The sequence below is a fragment of the Oncorhynchus mykiss genome, chromosome 2, assembly GCF_057628025.1.
Source record: "Oncorhynchus mykiss isolate SJ-2025 chromosome 2, ASM5762802v1, whole genome shotgun sequence".
Classification (NCBI taxonomy): Eukaryota; Metazoa; Chordata; class Actinopteri; order Salmoniformes; family Salmonidae; genus Oncorhynchus; species Oncorhynchus mykiss.
The window spans coordinates 82,276,518-82,281,745 of record NC_143023.1 but is presented as its reverse complement, the minus strand read 5'-3'; positions in this window follow the sequence as shown (position 1 = coordinate 82,281,745).

Sequence of the window (5,228 nt, the reverse complement as noted above, 5' to 3'; positions counted from 1 at the left end):
GGACCCTTTTAAAGCTGCAATACACTTCGTAGAAGAGGGGTACTCACCTAGAGGAGTGGGGTTCATGAAAGTGGTCGGGTAGCCTTCTTGAGAAGGAGCCATATGGTGACTATCAGGTATATGAAAAAGTTATCTGGTATTAACTATTTATTTTCTGTATTTTGAAACACCTATTATCCCAACCAGACATTCTATACAGTGTGTGGCAGTGCTCTTGTCAATGCATTGTTCTTTCATGGCAGAATATAGCCTAAACACAGAGTAACAAAATAATATCTATTAAAAACATTATTCAGGCTAAAAGAGCACATTTGAAAAAGCTTGTTCGTTCTTCATTGTGTATTTAGATGTTTGCTTATTTATAATCATTTATTTACAGTGCCTTCGGAAAGTATTCAGACTCCTTGACTTGACATCTTGTTATGCTACAGCGTTATTGTAAAATGTATTAAATTGTTTTTATTCCTCATTAATCTACAAACAATACCCCCATAATGACAAAGTAAAAACATTTTATTAGACATTTTTGCTAAAATAAAAATAAAGTAATGAAATGGATGCACTGATACTTATCCTACTGATGATCCACATTAGATATGATTATCACAAGCTATTATTCATCTCAATGGATTTGTTAGTTAGTTTGTCAAAGTACATACAGTTGAAGTCTGAAGTCAACATACACTTAGGTTGGAGTCAGAAACTCGTTTTTCAACCACTCCACAAATGTCTCGTTAACAAACTATAGTTTGGCAAGTCAGTTAGGACATCTACTTTGTGCATGACACAAGTAATTTTTCCAACAATTGTTTACAGACAAATTATTTCACTTATAACTCACTGTATCACAATTCCAGTGGGTCAGAAGTTTACATACACTAAGTTGACTGTGCCTTTTAAACAGCTTGAAAAATTCCAGAAAATGATGTCTTGGCTTTAGAAGCTTCTGATAGGCTAATTGACATAATTTGAGTCAATTGGAGGTGTACCTGTGGATGTATTTCAAGGCCTACCTTCAAACTCAGTGCCTCTTTGCTTGACACCATGGGAAAATCAAAAGAAATCGGACAAGACCTCAGAAACAAATTTGTAGACCTCCACAGGTCTGGTTAAATCCTTGGGAGCAATTTCCAGATGCCTGAAGGTACCACGTTCATCGGTACAAACAATAGTACGCAAGTATAAACACCATGGGACCACTCAGCCGTCATACCGCTCAGGTAGGAGACGCGTTCTTTCTCCTAGAGATGAACGTACTTTGGTGCGAAAAGTGCAGATCAATCCCAGAACAACTGTAAAGGACCTTGTGAAGATGCTGGAGGGAACAGATACAAAAGCATCTATGTCCACAGTAAAACGAGTCCTATATCGACATAACCTGAAAGGCCACTCTGCAAGGAAGAAGCCACTGCTCCAAAACCGCCATAAAAAAGCCAGATTACCGCTTGTAACTGCACATGGGAACAAAGATCGTACTTTTTGGAGAAATGTCCTCTGGTCTGATGAAACAAAAATAGAACTGTTTGGCCATAATGACCATCATTATGTTTGGAGGAAAAGGGGGAGGCTTGCAAGTCAAAGAACACCATCCCAACCGTGAAGCACAGGGTTGGCAGCATCATGTTGTGGGGGTGCTTTGCTGCAGGAGGGACTGGTGCACTTCACAAAATAGATGGCATCATGAGGCAGGACAATTATGTGGATATATTGAAGCAACATCTCAAGACATCAGTCAGGAGGTTAAAGCTTGGTCGCAAATGGGTCTTCCAAATGGACAATGACCCCAAGCATACTTCCAAAGTTGTGGCAAAATGGCTTAAGGACAACAAAGTCAAGGTGTTGAAGTGGCCATCACAAAGCCCTGACCTCAATCCTATAGAACATTTGTGGGCATAACTGAAAAAGCGTGTGCTAGCATGGAGGCCTACAAACCTGACTCAGTTACACCAGCTCTGTCAGTAGGAATAGGCCAGAATTCACCCAATTTATTGTTGGAAGCTTGTGAAAGGCTATCTATCCGAAACATTTGACCAAAGTTAAACAATTTTTAAAGGCAATGCTACCAAATACTAATTTAGTGTATGTACACGTCTGACCCACTGGGAATGTGATGAAAGAATTAAAAGCTGAAATAAATCATTCTCTGACATTTCACATTCTTAAAATAAAGTGGTGATCCTAACTGACCTAAAACAGGGAATTTTTACTAGGATTAAATGTCAGGAATTGTGAAACTGAGATTAAATGTATTTGGCTAAGGTGTATGTAAACTTCCAACATCAACTGTACATAAGTATTCAGACCCTTTACTCAGTACTTTGCTGAAGCACCTTTGGCAGTGATTACAGCCTTGATTCTTCTTGGGTATGATGCTACAAGCTTGGCACACCTGTATTTGGGGAGTTTCTCCCAATCTTCTCAGCAGATTCTTTCAAGCTCTCAGGAGCGTCCCTGCACAGCTATTTTCAGGTCTCTCTAAAGATGTTCAATTGGGTTCATCTCTCAAGCTCTGTCAGGTTGGATGGGGAGCATCCCTGCACAGCTATTTTCTGTTCTCTCCAGAGATGTTCAATCGGGTTCAAATCCGGGCTCTGGCTGGGCCATTCAAGGACATTCAGAAACTTGTCCTGAAGCCACTCTTGCATTGTCTTGGCTGTGTGCTTAGGGTCGTTGTCCTGTTGGAAGGTGAACCTTCGCCCCAGTCTGAGGTCCCGAGTGCTGTGGAACAGGTTTTCATCAAGGATCTCTCTACTTTTCTCCGTTCATCTTTCCTTCGATCCTGACTAGTCTCCCAGTCCCTGCCGCTGAAAAACATCCACACAGCATGATGCTGCCACCACCATGCTTCACAGTAGGGATGGTGCCAGGTTTCCTTCAGACATGACGCTTGGCATTCAGGCCAAGACAGTATTTCAGTTTTTTATTTTTAATACATTTGCAAAAATGTCTAACAACCTCTTTTCACTTTGTCATTATGGGGTATTGTGTGCAGATTGCTGAGGATTTAAAAAAAAAAAAATTAGAATAAGGCTGCACATAACAAAATGTGGAAAAAGTCAAAGGGTCTGAATACTTCCAAAGGCACTGTATATGATATTTAATAGAAGTCTATGATTCATGTAGTCTGGGGACATTAATACTCAAAGTCTGCAGCTGATTCTGATCATCTTTATAAACTCTATCAGTAAACAAGTATCTTAATAGTTCCGCAGTTATCTGCTTAGCTTTGCGCATCATTTTTACAGGACAGAAGACTATTGAAAGTCTGCCATGGAGGCACTGATTTAATACTGCATATGATTGAGTCAGTCAAGATTGCACATTACATGTTCTAATTACCACAAACACAGTTTACTGTACCAGAGAACTTCTTCTGATGTAGTCTGCCTATAGACTTTTAACTGGAATATATCTGGGTGACTAGTAGTGTACAGTAATCTTATCTTCACAGATATGATATGCAATTGAGCTAATGGACAGGCTTGAATCAAGGTGCCAGTGAGATACAGGGTTGGGTAGGGACCCTTGGTCTATACTATGGGATCAGTGAAATTCATTTAGCAAAACGTGTTTCTATTGGGTTGGTTCATGCCACATTCTCAGGATTCCAACAAAGCGTGTCTCACTTTTGTGTCTTCTAGATGTTATTGAGTGGACAATTCATTTGAGAGAAAATGTCAAATTTACAGATAGTGGCACTTAAAACATGTAAAATAAAGAGGACAAGAACACATAAATCTAGACTTCTACACAATGTGTAGGCAAATTACACTATCTGTTTATGTAACTACAACGTAAAAATACATAGATTTAAGAGCAACGTAATGTTAGTCCTTCCACAAACTGTTTTCAACATCAATCTACAGCAAAAAGCTATAAATATGCAGAAAGTATAATATATGCCACTCACAAGACTGAATGAAAACGCTAAAGGGGTATCTGCAATGGCATTGTCTGCGAGCTCATAAATGTACAACTACTGACCCCTTGTGGCTCCATCTAGACACAGTCTAAATGCCTCAGTCCAGCCATTTGATATGTCATTAAATTTTTTCCAGAGTGTTTGAGAAAGTGCTGAAACTCAACACGTATTACTCTACAAATGAAATATTAAGTGTGAGAAGGCTACGTACTGCAGGCTTCATACTGTCTCCATTATTGTGTAATAGCTATGTAATTAGTATCAAGATCTTTAATCTTTGTTAGGTAGGCCTTTAAGCAGTGTTTCAGATCAATTTCGTTTTTTTGCCAGAGAACTGGTTCCTTGAAAGAATGATATGAAGGTAAAATAGTGCCTTAAGTGTACAAGCATGTCAAGCAGAGATAGGCAATTTTGATGGGGGTGGGGGCCACAATAAAACGGAACTCATCATGAGGGGCCACAGTGGCTCGTGGGTCTGCAACTCTACACATTTTTGCGGTAGGGTGGAGGCAAAATGTTTGCCGTTTTTAATATGATAACTGATGATCAATGGGCCCCACCGGTCTGTAATTCGACCATGCTTACTACAAGTTCAGATAGCTGTCCGCTAGACTAATTTACCAATCTAAAAATAAATTGCTAATTGAGTGATTGCTGATGCACAATCAAATTTTGAATTGTGTATTCTATTATTTTAACTCTCAACAGTAAATTGAGACCCAGACTAAAGGTGGGCTGCCAGTTTCCCATCCCTGATGTAAAGCATGACCTGCACATGTAAAATATTAGTTGCACCTATACAATCTGTTTTGTAGTTGCAAAAAAAAACAATTTATTTTGAGAGTAAATGCAACAACACTTGCAAGCACATAACATGATGTGTGAATAAATACAACACTTGCAAACATGTCAGTTGATATGTGAATAAATTCAATAAGATTTTCAAGCATGCAGCTGAATTTGAGAATGAATGTTTACTAAATTTACTAAATTAAATTTACTGACTGGTGAATATTCCTCTGTGAATTCAAACTAAATTTGCTGATGTCGAATCTGTGCGCCCAGAGTTTTGGCACTAATTTAGCAATTAACCTCAGGCAAAAGTTTTGCAGTTGTAAAAACAAATTCTGCCACCAAGCAGCAGAGAAATATACAAGCTCTGTTGGACAGGGCTTTTTCTTCTGACCAATCAGGTGAGGTGTTGTCATTCTGGAACAAGCTCTCACGTTTCACAGGGTTCTGGTCTGGAAGCACACTTCCCACTGTGCTAAATATGGATCAAATTGTAAACATTTGTAGCTAGCTA